This window comes from Giraffa tippelskirchi, chromosome 1 (assembly GCF_054371585.1).
Source record: "Giraffa tippelskirchi isolate mGirTip1 chromosome 1, T2T-mGirTip1v1.2.pri, whole genome shotgun sequence".
NCBI classification, from domain to species: domain Eukaryota; kingdom Metazoa; phylum Chordata; class Mammalia; order Artiodactyla; family Giraffidae; genus Giraffa; species Giraffa tippelskirchi.
The window spans coordinates 224,087,093-224,103,581 of record NC_137275.1 but is presented as its reverse complement, the minus strand read 5'-3'; the positions used below and the strand labels follow the sequence as shown (position 1 = coordinate 224,103,581).

Sequence of the window (16,489 nt, the reverse complement as noted above, 5' to 3'; positions counted from 1 at the left end):
ACTCAGACTCATTTATCATAATGATCTTTAATATTCTCTTCTAATCCTTATGCATATATGTTTAGATTTATGCAATTACAAATCATTCTTTCGTATTGTGCTGTCAGAATTGTGCTCTGTCTTTGCAATTCCCATAATACTTTGTAATATTCCTTTATTACATATAATTTGCTAAACCATTCCTGTTTGGGTGGATAATTAGGTAGTTTCCAGTTTTGATTTTTAGGTAAGTCTACAGAGAATTTCTTAGTGCATGATTTCCTTAGAACAAGTTCCTAATAGATGACTTATTGGTAAAAGCAAAAGAAACTTTTTTCTCAACTTTTTTTTTTATTGTTGTTGTTATAGACATGGAAGAGAGCATAAAACACACAATTTATTGAGTCATTATAGAGTGAACAGCTGTATAACCACTATCCAAGTCAAGAAAGAGTATTTCTGGCTCCCCAGAAACCGCTTTTGTTTCCAGGAAGTAACACTTTTATGGCTTTTGCTTCCTGTTTGTCATAGGCTTTCCACATGGGTTAAAGGGTGTTGTCACCTTGCCGGATTGAGTGTACATGTTTCGGCACAGCATCATCAGTGCTGAGTAGTTATTTTAAACTTGGGCCAATTTAGTAGCTATAGAGAAGGTATCTCAAGGTTGCTTTAATTCTGTCATTTGTTTAACATATGAAGATATATATATATTTTTTTTAAGTCTTTATTGAATTTTTTACAATATTGCTTCTGTTGTTTATGTTCTTTTTTTTTTGACCATGAGGTATGTGGGGTCTTAGCTCATCGACCAGGGATCGAACCCACACCTGCTGCATTGAGAGGCAAAGTCTTAATCACTGGACTGCCAGGAAAGTCCCCAGATATTTTTATGTGTGCCTATTTGTATTTCTTCTGAATTCTGTCTTCCTCTTTTACCCATCTATTTTTTTTTACATTTTCAAAAACTTGGGAAACATTGAGATGAGTTATAGTCACAAATAAAATGTCAGTGATCTAGGCATCACTAATTTAGAAGTAAGAATTCAACCCAAGGCATGCATTTAAATTTTCTTTCCATAAAAAGGATTGATGTCAAGTGAACCTTTCAACAATCACTGTTTATATCCCAGTAATTAACATCCAGTGAACCAGTGAAGTTGCTCAGTCGTGTCCGACTCTTTGCGATCCCATGGACTGTAGCCTACCAGGCTCCTCCATCCTTGGAATTTTCCAGGCAAGAGTACTGGAGTGGGTTTTTTTTAACATGCTGTGTCACAAACTGTGCCCTGCCTGTCAAAGTAGGTCTAGTCCCATTACTTCAGAAGAGGGCCAGTCATCAACCTGCCATCAGTACAAGATATATAGAAATGTCTTTTTTTTTTTTGAATACACCATATGGCATGCGGGAACTTAGTTCCCCGACTAGGGATCGAACCTGGGCCCTCTGCATTGTAAGTGTGCTATCTTAACCACTGGACCGCCAGGGGAGTCCCAGAACTGTCTTTTTAATTTAAACTTTTCCTATTGAAGATGTGTAACAGGTGATTAATAGTATTTATAGGAAAATGTGGGCTATCATGAATCAAAAAAAATGTTTCCCAAAATTAATGTGTTGAAATTTAAAATAAGGAACTAATTCAGAAGGCAATCAAGTGCAGATACTAAGAACATAGTTGTCCTAGTGTTTTACTCATTAATGCAGAGTCAGGGAGGGGTTGTCAGGCGTGCTTTTTTATTTCAGGCCTCTGTGAGTTCAGAGAGGAAATTTTCCGTCTGTGAGGTTTTGCAGGAGAGCAAACATTCCCGAGTTTTGTTGGTTCAGCAGATTTAGCCATGTGAGTGGCTCTTGAGCTGGTTGATCATTCAAGCTTGAAGGGCACAAAGCTTGAACTCTGTCTCTCTTTTTTCTGGCTGCACTGCTCGGCTTGTGGGATCTTAGTTCCCCAGCGAGGGGTTGAACTTGGGCCACTGCAGTGAAAGCTCCAAGTCCGAACCACTGGACTGCCAGGGAATTCCCGCTTGAACTGTTTGAGAGGGAATCAGAAAAACAACACTTAGGAAGAATTTTGTGCCAGCCTAAGCTGAAAAAACAAGGCGTTTTCTCAGTTTCTTTTTTTCTCCACCCTAAGACTGTCTTGACAACAGGAACAGTGTCTTTCTTTTGTCTGCATCCATATTGCCTAGAACTGGCATAAACTCAGAAGGAGGGGCTGGATGGATGTGTGGGTGAATGGGCCCTGGATTGGTCTGCATCGATTCCTATAATCTCGTATTCGCAACATGTGTGATATCCTTCCAGCACATTCGTATTACCCGGGAACTTGGTAAAAATGCAAATTATTGCGCCACACCGCAGACCTAATGAATCAGAAACTCAGGCTGGAGACGGGCAGGTGGTTCCCAAGCCTGCAAAGGTGAGAACCTGGCTGTTATCGATTATCGATTATCTGGCCTGTCCTGCCACCTAGTGGGATTCTTGGGAATAGCGTCTGGTGATGCGTAGAGCAGAGTTCTGTTGTTGTTGAATAAAATTGAATTATTGAATTAGACTAAGGGCTTCCTGGTGGCTCAGACGGTCAAGAATCTGCCTGCAGTGCAGGAGACCTGGGTTCAATCCCTGGGTTGGGAAGATCCCCTGCAGAAGGGAATGGCTACCCACTCCAGTATTCTTGCCTGGAGAATTCCATGCACGGAGAAGCCTGGCGGGTCATAGTTCATGGGGTTGCACAGAGTTGGACACACCTGAGTGACTGACACAGCAAGGACTTCCTTGCACTTACAGTCACAGCCACTCTGACTGTGCTCTAGAGCTGGGATTGCCTTCTACTGTACGTTCAGTCATTACAAGGCATTTCCCGTCAAGACATCAGCAGGCAGACCACAGAAATTCTTCCCTGTTGTTTTATAAATAAATACCTTTCATTTCGTACAAGATTTCTCTTATCATACACAGAATAATACACAGCTATCAAATAGTGCTATGAAGAATAATTTGTGGGGAAATGCAAGAGCAAGGTAGAAAAAACAAAAAAAGGTGCACACCATGATTCAGTATCTTGTAAAAACCTATAAGGGAGAAGAATCTGAAAAAAAAAATCTGCGTGTGTGTGTGTGTGTGTGTGTGTGTGAATCACTTTGCTGTACACCTGAAGCTAATACAACATTGTAAATTAACTATACTTGAATTAAAAGAAAGTTGTAATCCAAAAATAAAAAATACACATGGACCTTTCTCAGAAAGATCTATTTTACATCATTGCAATAAACAAACCATGTAGTGTTTGCAAAGTTTGTGTGAGAGATTTTAACCTCCAAATTGTGTCTGCTTACTGTTTAAAGTTGCTACTAAACAGCAGAGAACAACTTGCCCATTTAACCTGCTGGAAATGAAATAAAGGAATCTTGATTTTATAAGATTCTGTTTGTGCGTCTGATGTTATAAATAGGGCCAGGACCCTTCCCCCCAGTTCTGAAGCTGTTTGACAAAACTGACTTTCTCCTCCAAATTGATCAAAGGTTTAGGTCTGCTATAATATGGAGAAAAAAACCCAAAAAACCTCCCAAGGAAGGGCTGAATCCAATGATATAATATCTGACTCTTGCAAAACACTTTTTTTGGGTAGAGAATAAGAAGTAATAGAAAACTCTTGAGGCTTACCTGGCAGTCCAGCAGTTAAGACCCTCTGCTTCTGCTGTAAGGGTCAAGGGTTCTGTCTCTGGTGGAGAACTAAGATCCCATATATCTCACTGTGAAGCCAAAAAAAAAAAAGCAATAGAAAACTCTTGAACTCTCTAGCTGTCTTGGGGTCCTGATATTTCCACCTAATTTCTTATTTTAAAAGAATTTAAAAAGTCTAGCCTGGAGGAAGTTAAATGATCTCTGATTTTGGCAAATGCCAAAGTTAGAAGCTTCTAAAAAGAAATAAATGTGTATGCTCAGTCGTGTCTGACTCTTTGCAACCCCATAGACTGTAGCCACCCGGCTCCCCTGTCCATGGAATTTTCCAGACAATAGTACTGGAGTGGGTTGGCATTTCCTCCTGCAGGGGATCTTCCCGACCAAGGAATCAAACCCTAGTCTCCTGCGTCTCCTGCACTGGCAGGCAGATTCTTGACTACTGTGCCACCTGAGAAGCCCAGAAAGAACTATATAGTAGGACTCAAATCGGGCTCAGCTCAGTTCAGTTCAGTTGCTCAGTCGTGTCTGACTCTTTGCGACCCCATGAACCGCAGCACACCAGGCCTCCCTGTCCATCGCCAACTCCCGGAGTCCACCCAAACCCATGTCCATTGAGTCGGTGATGCCATCCAACCATCTCATCTTCTGTCGTCCCCTTCTCCTGCCCTCAGTCTTTCCCAACATCAGGGTCTTTTCCAATGAGTCAGCTCTTGGCATCAGGTGGCCAAAGTATTGGAGTTTCAGCTTCAACATCAGTCTTTCCAGTGAACAACCAGGACTGATCTTCTTTAGGATGGACTGGTTGGATCTCCTTGCAGTCCAAGGGACTTTTAAGGGTCTTCTCCAACACCACAGTTCAAAAGCATCAATTCTTCAGCACTCAGCTTTCTTCACCGTCCAACTCTCACATCCATACATGACCACTGGAAAAACCATAGCCTTGACTAGACGGACCTTTGTTGGCAAAGTAATGTCTCTGCTTTTAAACATGCTATCTAGGTTGGTCATAAACTTTCTTCCAAGGAGTAAGCGTCTTTTAATTTCATGGCTGCAATCACCATCTGCAGTGATTTTGGAGCCCAAAAAATAAAGTCTGACACTGTTTCCACTGTTTCCCCATCTATTTGCCATGAAGTGATGGAACCGGATGCTATGATCTTAGTTTTCTGAATGTGGAGCTTTAAGCCAACTTTTTCACTCTCCTCTTTCGCTTTCATCAAGAGGCTCTTTAGTTCTTCTTCACTTTCTGCCATAAGGGTGGTGTCATCTGCATATCTGAGGTTACTGATATTTCTCCCAGCAATCTTGATTCCAGCTTGTACTTCCTCCAGCCCAGCGTTTCTCATGATGTACTCTGCATATAAGTTAAATAAGCAGGGTGACAATATACAGTCTTGACGTAGTCCTTTTCCTATTTGGAACCAGTCTGTTGTTCCATGTCCAGTTCGAACTGTTGCTTCCTGACCTGCATACAGGTTTCTCAAGAGGAAGGTCAGGCGGTCTGGTATTCCCATCTCTTTCAGAATTTTCCACACTTTATTGTGATCCACAGAGTCACAGGCTTTGGCATAGTCAATGAAGCAGAAATAGATGTTTTTCTGGAACTCTCTTGCTTTTTCGATGATCCAGTGAATGTTGGCAATTTGATCTCTGGTTCCTCTCTGCCTTTTATAAAACTATTCCTTTCTTAAACTACAGGTTTTAAATTCCAATGGAATGCAAATGATAACAAATCACTTACCAAAAATGCATATCTGAAAATCATTTTCTTAATAGAAGAAATTGTTTAGATCAGATAATACTAAAGGAATGTTCAGCTCCATTTTTGTTGTTTTTTTTTTTTTAAGATGAAGATAAATTCTTCATCAGTAAGCCAATTCAATTTTTTAGTTTTAACATTAACAGGATTGGAGAATAGTTCACATGTATATACTCAGCAAGGGCAACAGATATTTAACCACAGCTTCAGACGTAATGACCAAGAATCAACTACTGACCAACAAAGATGTAAATGGCTAATTTTTTTTTCAGTAAAATTTTGTTCCAAGAAGCTCTCTCATGGGGCTTCTGCTTAAAATGATGGCAAGTTCATCTTGCCTTTATCTTCTCCCTTTCTATATACCCAGCAGATAGTAAAGGAATTAAAATTTCAAAATACAAAAAACAGTATAGAAACACAGAAGGGCAAAGGGAGCTGAGGAGGAGGCATCCATAAATGTGAGACTGGTGGGAATACTTTTGAAACCGAAAGCAGAAGTGGATGAAGGAGTGATGACTAATTTAGCAGATGAGGATGCTCAAAGGACAATTCATTCAACTGTGCTAAATCCTCATGCGGGAGATAAACTCCTAAGAAGGAAATAGCAGTAGCAACACATTATTTTAAAATATAGAGTTAAATGCGGGGGAGAGGGGCCAATCAGCTCTGTGGCTCTCTGTAGAGCAGGCCTCGGGGATGGAAAAGAATAGGGCAGAAATTACTGGTTTTATTCCAAATGTATTGTTTCATTCTAAGTGCATTTATTCTGAGTGTAGAACTATTTTTTCTCTTCAAGCTTGCTATAATTTTATTTTGACATTATTTAAATTTTTTAACATTAGGGAAGGTAGATTTGGATTTAGCATAGGAAAAACTGCTTAGAGGTATCCCACAGGGGAGCAAGAAAAAGGAGCCTGTGTCCCCAGACATTCAGCACCAGTGTGTCACAAATGTGGTCAGCAGAATTAGTATTGAGTCACACATCTCTATAGATGTCATCTAATATTTTGTCCCATTAGTATTGGAAAACTGAGGCTCAGAGAGCTCAGTCTGCCAGAGACCAAGGGGATGCTAGCGAACACAAATCTGTTGATCTGCAAACCAGAGGTTTTTCGATCCATCTCCTGGCTTCTGAATCACAGAAGTGATTTGTTATGCCTTCCTGGGCATTTGTGCACCACGACATTTCCCTCCAGCACCTGAATGAGATCATGGGATGGTGTGGTCCAGGTAAGAGGTGAAGGTGCCCCTTCGGGAAGCAGGACTGTCCAAGACAGGATGCACTGGGGTGGAACGCTGTTGCGGGTCATGAGAACAGCTCTGGCCCAAGTTTCTCTTTGCCCTGGATGCTGGGTCTCTGGCCAGGCTGCCTTCCCAGGGCTCAAATCAGCTTCTTTCTGCAGTGGCTGGAACAAGGGGGAGGCGTGAATGCCTCGTATGACTAAATACTGTCAGATTACACCGGAATCGGAGAAGGCAATAGCTCTCCACTCCAGTACTCTTGCCTGGAAAATCCCATGGATGGAGGAGCCTGGTAGGCTGCAGTCCATGGGGTCTTGAAGAGTCGGACACGACTGAGCGACTTCACTTTCACTTTTCACTTTCATTCATTGGAGAAGGAAATGGCAACCCACTCCAGTGTTCTTGCCTGGAGAATCCCAGGGACGGGGGAGCCTGGTGGGCTGCCGTCTATGGGGTCGCAGAATCGGCCACGACTGAAGCGACACAGCAGTACACCGGAATGGCGCCCCCGTCTCCTCTCCCACCGGCAATGAGTGAGGGTTTCCATGTTCCCACAATCTTCTCAACATTTGTCATGACCAACTTTTCTAGTTTTGTTGTTGTTGTTGTTGCCTGCTTAAGGGGTATGAAGGGCTTCCCTGGTGACTCAGTGGTAAACGGTTAGCCTGCCAAGCAGGAGACATGGGTTCAATCCCTGGATCAGGAAGATCCCCTGAAGAAGGAAATGACAATCCACTCCAGTATTCTTGCCTGGAAAATCCCATGGACAGAGGAGCCTGGTGGGCTACAGTCCATTTGGTCTCAAAGAGTCGGACACGACTTAGTAACTAAACAACAAAAACAACCACAACAGGTGTAAAGTTATTATTATTATCATTATTGCTTTATTTATTTTTCTGACGATCAGTGACATTGAATATCTTTATAAACTACCTTCCATTGGGCTTTTAGGTTTCCTCTTCTGTAAATCGCCTGTTTCTATGCAATTATGTGTGATGGTTTTAAAATATGTCAACTCATTCTTTGATACTCCCCCTTTAAGAAGTGGAGTTTACTTTCCTAGGCCTTATGTGTGCACTGGATGTACTCAGTTAAGTAATTTCTCTATTCCTGGTTTGCAGAGAGCTTTTAGCATCATCATTGTGTGTAGTCCTTTATCAGATGATTGTTCTGATCAATTTTTACTTTTTGTAGTGTTCTATCCATTTCATCTGTGTTTTCAAATTTAACAATGTATACCTCTTATAACCTGGAGGAGGGCATGGCAACCCACTCCAGTATTCTTATCTGGAGAATCCCCATGGACAGAGGAGCCTGAGGGACTACAGTCCATGGGGTCACAGAGTCGGACACGACTGAGCGACTGAGCGACTGAGCACAGCACAGCATGTCTTCTAATCCTTTTATGATCTTTTAAATCTGCTGGGTCTACAATAATTTATCTGTTTTGCTTCTTTTTTAGCTTTTGGGTAACTTTTCTCTCTCTTTTTTTTTTTGTCAGTTAGATAATTGTCTATCTATCTTACAAAACTTTTCAATAACCCAGCTTTGGATTTTGTTAATATTCTCCAAGTTGTTCTCTATTGCATCTTAGTATTTCATTCTTTCTTGTTTCTTTGTGTTTGTTCTGTTGGTCTAAGTATTGCTGTGTCCAATTTCAACTTATTGTGTTTTATTTTATTTATGTTTTTAAAACATCAATTAATTAATTTTGGCTGCCCTGGGTCTTTGTTGCTGTGAGCGGGCTTTCTTTGGTTGCTGCTACCCTTCCTTGCGGTGGGTAGTGGGGCTTCTCCTTGTTGGTGCAGGGCTTCTCCTTGCGGTGACTTCTCTTGTTGCAGAGCCTAGGATCTTGGCACGAGGGTGTCAGTAGTGGTGGCGCATGGGCCACGTGGCTCCACGGCACGCAGGATCTTCCTGGCCCAGGGATCGAACCCTAGTCCCCCGGACTGGCAGGTGGGTTCCCAACCACTAGACGATCAGGGAAACCTTGTTGTGTTTTAATTATCAGTCAATTTTTAGTACCACTTAATTTCCTTTTAAACTCAAGCGTTAGTTAATAATTTATTACTTTCCAAAGATATAGATTTTAATCTATATAGATTTTTTTGTGTGGTCCAACATACTAATTCAATAAATGCAATATAATGCTAACGGAATGAAGTGGGAAAAATCACATGATCATCTCAATTGATACAGAAAAAAGCATTTGATAAAATCAAACAAGCTTTCATGATTAAAAATACAACAGCCGAACACTCAATAAACTGGGAGTAGAAAGGAATGTCTGCAGCATGATAAAAGGCATTTATGAAAAACTTACAGCTAGGACTTCCCTGGTGGTCCAGTGGGTAAGAATCCGCCTGCCAATACAGGGGACACGGGTTCAATCCCTGGTCCGGGAAGATCGCATGTGCTGCAGGGCAGCTAAGCCTGAGAGCCACAGCTACTGGACGCCCCCGCGCCCCGGGGCGTCCTTCACGGCAGGAGACGCTCCCGCGGGGTGATCCTTCACCGCAGGAGACGCCCCCGCGCCCCGGGGCGTCCTTCAGGAGACGCCCCCACACCCCGGGGCGTCCTTCACGGCAGGAGACGCCCCCGCGCCCCGGGGCGTCCTTCACGGCAGGAGACGCCCCCACGCCCCGGGGCGTCCTTCACGGCAGGAGACGCCCCCACGCCCCGGGGCGTCCTTCACGGCAGGAGCCGCCCCCGCGCCCCGGGGCGTCCTTCACCGCAGGAGACGCCCCCGCAGGGAGAAGTCCAGGCGCAGCAGCTGGAGAGCAGCGCCCCCTCGCTGCAGCTAGAGAAAGCCGCAACAAAGATCCAGCCCAGTCAAAAATGTCACTTAATTACTTTAAAAAAAGCCTCAAGGCTAACCTCACACTCAATGGTGAAAGACTGAAGACTTCTCCCATAAGATCAGGAGTAAGACAAAGGCATCGTGACACTTCCACTCAACATAGTACTGGACGTTCTAGCCAGAACAATCAGGGAAAAAATGAAATAAAAGCCATCTGAACTAAATTTGAAGACTGTACCAAGAAATTATGTCTAGAAAACCCTAAGGAATTCACTCACCAAAAAAACCTGGTAATGGTAGTAAATGAGTTCAAAGTTGCAGGATACAAAATCAACACACGAAAATCAGTTGTATTTCTATACACTAGCAATGAGCAATCTTAAAAGGAAATGAAGAAAACAACTCCATTTACAATAGAAACTCAACATTTACAACTCAACAACAAAAATCCCAACAACCCAATTAAAACATGGACAAAGAATTTGAATAGATATTTCCCCCCGAGAGCTGTTCAAATAGCCAATAGACACATGAAGAGAAGCTCAACATCACTAATCATTAGGGAGATGCGAATTCAAAGCAAAGGGAGACACCACCGTATACTCATTAGGACGGCTACTATCGAAAACATAAGAAATAACAAGTGTTGAGAAGTTGCTGGAGAAATTGAAGCCTTCAAACATCGCCGGTGGGAGTGTAAAATGGTATAGCATCTATGAAAAACACTTGGGCGAGTCCTCAAAAATTTAAACATAGAACCACCATGCTGCTGCTGCTAAGTCGCGTCAGTCGTGTCCGACTCTGTGCGACCCCATAGACGGCAGCCCACCAGGCTCCTCCGTCCGTGGGGTTTCCCAGGCAAGAGTACTGGAGTGGGCTGCCATTTCCTCCTCCAGTGCATGAAAGGGAAAAGTGAAAGTGAAGTCGCTCAGTCGTGTCCGACTCTTCGCGACCCCATGGGCTGCAGCCTACTAGGCTCCTCCGTCCACGCGGTCTCCCAGGCAAGAGTACTGGAGTAGAACCACCATATGAGCCAGCAATTCCACTCTTGTTACTGAAAGGTGTGGGGTCCGGCTGCTCGCTACTCAAAAGCCAATAATCAGGCCAGGCTGGGAGAAAGGAAAGTTTGCTTTGTTTCAGATGCCGGCACCTGGGGAGGAAGGCCGAATCTGTCCAAAGGCCTACTCCCCTATCCCCTCAACAAGCAGGGGGTGAGAGCTTTTATACACCGAGTTGTCGGGGGGGGGGGGGGGGGGGGCGGAGCGGGGCAGGGGGGGAGGGGACCACGTGCAGAAACAGCACAATCAACTCTGACAGTCTTCAGATGGGTCGTCGGGTCTGACCAGCGTCATCCTGATTCTTTTAGGTACAGTTAATCATCCGTTCCAGGGTCCATTTGTTCCCGTTTTTTTGAGGCCAGTTCTTGGAATTGTGGCAGCTCATGTCTAGCGTATAGTCTGGCCATCGTGTAGTTAACTTGTTCCACCTGGTGTTTTAGTATCTATAAGACAGTTCACAGGAGGTGGCTCAGAATATTATGTACAGCCCTTGAGGAGGAACTAAAGGTCCTTGATTGTTTTCCTTTATTCCCACATACTCTATTTCTCTGATTACACTTAGTTTTGACTGCAGTTTTCCACAGACAAAAGGCAGGCAGAGGGCATGGGGGGACGGGCCATAGGTCCTGTCCTATGTCACTCTTCCATAAATACCAAAAAGAGCTGAAAACTGAGACTCACACAGATACTTGTATGCCAGTACTCACAGGAGTACTATTCACAGTAGCCAAAAGGTAGAAACGACCCGGAAGTCCATCAGCAGATGAATCTATGACAAAATACGGGATATACATACAATGGAATAATATTCAGGAATAAAGATGAAATCCTGATACATACTACAGCATGCATGAACCTTAAACATAAGCTAGGTAAGATAAACCAGACCCCAAATGGCATACAGTATTACACTGATATGAAATATCTAGCAGAAGCAAATTCATAGAGACAGAAAGTAGATGAGAGTTTACTGGAGGTTTGCCGGGTGGAGAACATGAGACGCTGTTGCTTAATGGATACAGAGTTTCTGTTGGGGGTGATGAAAAATTTTGGAACTGGGTAATGGTAATGGTTACACAACACTGCAAATGTGATTAATGCCACCAAACTATATAATGTAAGATGGTTAAAATGGCAAATTATCTTATGTACATTTTACCATCATAAGAGAAAGTACCAAAACAGTAAGTTAGCATCACATATAATTGCAAATCTGATTTTAGGGCTCAGCAGTAAAGGCATTTAATTCTTTTATTAATTTTTTTAAAAAGAAATGCTGCATGAACAGTGCTCTCAATAACATAAAGATATTCTGTGAGAAGTCACAGACATTGACAATCTTGATTTGATTAGTGATTTAGAAGAAGTGGACTCATTGCGCAAAAGTTTTAGGATTATCTTCACCAATGTATTTTACTGTTTTAAATGGGTAAACAAATTGAGGTATATCCACATGGTGGAATACTGCTCAGTCATAAAAAGGAAAAACTATCAACACATATAATAACGTGGATGAACTTCAAAATTATTATGCTGAGTGAAATAAGCAAAACACAAAAAGAATGGAAACTATATGATTCTATTTATACAAAATTCTCTATGGAAAACTAACCAGGAGAGACTGAAAGCTGATCAGCAGTTGTCTGGGGATGCAAGCAGAGGGAAGAATGGAATATAAGGGGCAGGGGGAGCTTTGAGGGGAGGTAATGGAGATCTTTATCATCTGAAGTTTACAGCGATGGTTTCACAGATATATATTTATGTCAAACCTCATCAAATGGAATGCTTTCAACACGTGTGTGTGTTAATTATACATCATTAAAGCTGTAAAAAATCATTTCCTGTTCTTGCTTTATGCTTTCAAATGCCTTATTTTCCTAAGTATATTTACCAAGCTTATTCCTGGCCAGTCTATTCCAATCATCTTGCTTCAGATGGTAGATGTTTGTTCTCCTTTTACCGAGGTTGCATTTCTCAGGTGGCTCATTAGTTTGGTCTGGAAGCTCACGGTCCCCTGGGGCAGCAGCTCCTTTGTAGAGCAGTGCTTTTAGGGGGAAAGGCTGAAGACCAGGCTCTAGTCTATGTCTGTCCCTTTGGGTTTAAGGAGAGAGGAGGGGATAAGCCTCAGATCACAGAACCCCAGGACCCACCGAATCAGTCTTGATCCCTCTGATTTAACCCCACCTCTTAGGTGGGATTAATTCTCTGGTACGGGATTTGTCCTTAAATAGTAAGACTGGGGGGAGGCAGTCTCTCTGGGATATGTGATCTCTGGTTCCAGTTTTTTTCCTCACTGAGGCTTTTTGCTGTCCTGATAAGCTACCTGGGCTGCAGGTTTCCAATGGGAAGGGGCAGGCAGTGTTTATCCCAAGACGACCCCTAAGGGAGGCAATCTTCGACCTTAAAGGCCTTTCCTCTGTCTTATCCTTTCTCTGCCCCCTCCATCAGCCTTTCCTCCAGGATGGAGGTACCCACTCTGCACACCCAGGTACTCACACCAGGTCCAGACAGACTTCTGTCTCCCCACAGTCTTCTTCTTATGTTTTATAAGTTCCTCAACTCCATCTTTCCATTTTGTTTAAATAATTTCTCCAGCATGGATTTTGAGAGAGATAAAGAGAAAACCTAGCGTTAGTTTACGACCTTAATAGGGACTCCATCTTTCTTTGATATGATTTAAAACCAGAAGAGGACAGAGGAGGCTGGCAGGCTATCGACTTTGGGGTCGCAAAGAGTGGGACATGACTTGGTGACAACAACAACAACAACAAATACCACTTAATATTCTTTGAACGGGTAGTCTAGATTTGAAGATCACGTTCTGAACATCATAAGAGAACACTACAGGTGATAAGAACTACGGAAAAGTGGAAAGGAGTTTGCTGATGTGGAAGCCAGGAAAGAACTTTTAGACCTTTTGACAAATTGTTGGGAACTAGATCCATTGGAGTTAATATTTTGTGAATGTGAGTGACTGACATCACCCTGTTCTGAGTGATGGCAAAACTTAAATACAAAGAATTCTACACAAGCTAAAACCAACCAACCCCACTGGCCTCCAGGCTGTGTTCTGAGGGTGGTGGGGTTTTTCGTCCTTTGGAGTCTTGCTTCTGACAGTTCCATTCACTGAAAACACACTTTCCAGATCTGTATTGTTTCTACTTCTTCTCAGTACTTAGGACTATTCTCCAGTTTCACTTTTCTAGACAGTTTAATGACCACTCTGTCCCCTAAACCCCCATGCATGAGTGCTAAGTCACTTCAGTCATGTCCGACTCTTTTTATGACCCCCATGGACCGTAGCCCACCAGGCTCCTCTGTCCATGGGATTCTCCAGGCAAGAATACTGGAGTGAGTTGCCATGCCCTCCTCCATGGGATCTTCCCTACCCAGGGATCAAAGCCAAGTCTCTTCCATCTCCTGCATTGGCAGGTGCGTTCTTTACCACTAGAGCCACCTGGGAAGCCCCAGACTCCCATGTCCAGTACCAGTTACATTTGAACTCCTCGTATACAATTTTTTTTTTCTTTTTGGCACTTGAAAGTGAAAGTGTTAGTTGCTCAGTTGTGTCCGACTCTTTGCAACCCCATGGACTGTAGCCCGCCAGGCTCCTCTGTCTGTGGAATTCTCCAGGCAAGAATACTGGAGTGGGTTGCCATTCCTTTCTCCAGGGGTCTTCCCTACCCAGGGATCGAACCCAGGTCTCCTGCCTTATGGGCAGGTTCTTTACCGCCTGAGTCACTTGGGCCTGGGGATAATTCCTTTCCTTGGAAGGTTGAAACATAGGTTTCCAGGCAGTGGTCCTAAACTTTGGCATAGGTATGAAGTATATACAGACTTGCCAGGTGGTGCCGTGATAAAGAATCTGCCTGCAAATGCAGGAGACATGAGTTCAATTCCTGGGTTGGGAAGATTCCCTGGAGTAGGAAATGGCAACCCACTGCAGTATTCTTGCCTGGAAAATTCCACGGAAAGAGGAGGCTGGTGGGCTGTAGTCCATGGGGTTGCAATGAGTTGGGGTTGCATTCAGTTACCAAGTGTATAAAGATCTTATAAAGAGCAGAAGATTCTGACAACTAATTTCAAGATAAACCTGACAACTGATTTAAAAAAAAGCAACAGAAGACTCCTGGGCCACATCGCAGTAAATTCAGTGAGTCTGGTTAGGTACAAACTTCTCAAGTCCTGGGCTTTTATTTAGGCTTTGGAATGAAGGGGTGTTGGAGGGTGAAGCTCTGTGTAGGATGCAAGACTCTAGGCTTAAGGGCAGAGAGACATGCATTGGAAAGCAGCTCTGCTACTAATTATCTGTGTAATCTGGGGAAGTTCACTTAATCTCTCTGATGCTCAGTTGCATCTATAAAATGGGGTTAACCATAGCTATCTCATAGTATTGCAGTAAGATTATAAATAGCACCTAGTTACCATGCATAGCTGTTGGGACCTAACTCAATAACTGGGGGTTAATACTATTGCTATAACATGGCAGACCGGTAGCTATGAAAACGTATAGTGTATAACAGACTCTTGGCAATGATTAGTGGTCTTTAAATACTGTAAGACCAGAAGAGGAAGCACCCTATCTGTTCCCTATTGATTACTAGTAATCCCTATTGATTACTATAGTCTGCCAGGCTCCAGTAATTGGTGTGTTGAAAATGTCATATAGCAGGTGCTCACTAATAGCTCTTTGTTTTATTTTTAAATATTTATTGATTTATTTGGCTGTGCTGGGACTCAGTTGTGGCACATGAGATCTTCAACCTTTGTTGTGGCATCTTTCAGTTGCAGCATGTGGGATCCCATTCCCTGACCAGGAATCGAACCCAGGCCTCCTGCATTGGGAGCATGGAGTCTTAGCCACTGGGCCACTTGGAAAGTCTTGACCAACAGTTTTTAAATGGATGAATGAAGCTCTCATCTCGCATCTCTGCCAGTGTCAATGTTTGTCTTCCCAGTGCATATTTCCCTGTCAGCACTGGTTGTGCTGGAAATTTGGGGTGTGTGTGGTGTGTGTTTTATGTTATTTTGAGTCCTCCAGACACGTTTTGTTTTGTAGTCACCTCAACATGGAATAAGTTGTTAGAGATCAAATTGTTTTTAGAAATGTGAGGGAGCTGTTGCTGAGGATCCATCCTGCTCTTATGTGTTAGGGTTCTGTATGTCTAACAATTGACGCTTTCAAATTGTGGTGCTGGAGAAGATTCTTGAGAATCCCTTGGACCGCAAGGGATCAAACCTGTCAGTCCTAAAGGAAATCAACCCTGAATGGAAGGACTGATTGCTGAAGCCGAAGCTCCTATACTTTGGCCACCTGATGCTAAGAGCCGACTCATTGGAAAAGACCTTGATGGTGGGAAAGATTGACGGCAAAAGGAGAAGAGAGTGGCAGATGATGAGATGGTTAGATAGCATCTCAGACTTCATGAACATGAATTTGAGCAAACTCCAGGAGATAGTAAAGGACAGGGAAGCCTGGCGTGCTGCAGTTCATGGGGTTGCAAAGAGTCAGATGTGGCTTAATGACTGAACAACAACATCTGATTCAATGTTTTAAGTAACACCTTTATTAGACATAACATACGTGCCTGTGTACTGAGTCACTGCAGTGGTGTCTGACTCTTTGCAACCCTATGGACCATAGCCCGCCAGCCTCCTCTGTCCATGAGATTCTCCAGGCAAGAATACTGGGGTGGATTGCCATTTCCTCTTCCAGGGGATCTTCCCTACCCAGGGGTTGAACCCACATCTCTTCATGTCTCTTACATTGGCAGTCAGGTTCTTTACCACTAGCGCTACCTGGGAAGCCCGACATAACATCCATTCATTGCAAAATTTTGAAAAATACTAAAGAGAAGAAACGAGGATGTGAAAATCACAGCTTACACCACTCACCCACAAGAACCACTGTTAACATTCTGGTGAATATTCTTCAAGCCCTTTTTTATATCTCTGGATAATTTTAAGTGAAA

At 43.2% G+C, this 16,489-nt stretch overlaps 1 long non-coding RNA gene across 1 annotated transcript; it reads right to left on the bottom strand.

The window, feature by feature from the left end:
• Positions 1 to 322: 322 nt before the first annotated feature.
• Positions 323 to 9,317, bottom strand: LOC145520915 (uncharacterized). The gene is made up of 3 exons (XR_014064903.1): positions 8,983 to 9,317; positions 3,638 to 3,726; positions 323 to 2,003 (listed from the first exon to the last, which is right to left on the bottom strand). It is a non-coding gene; the product is annotated as an uncharacterized LOC145520915 (long non-coding RNA).
• Positions 9,318 to 16,489: the final 7,172 nt, after the last annotated feature.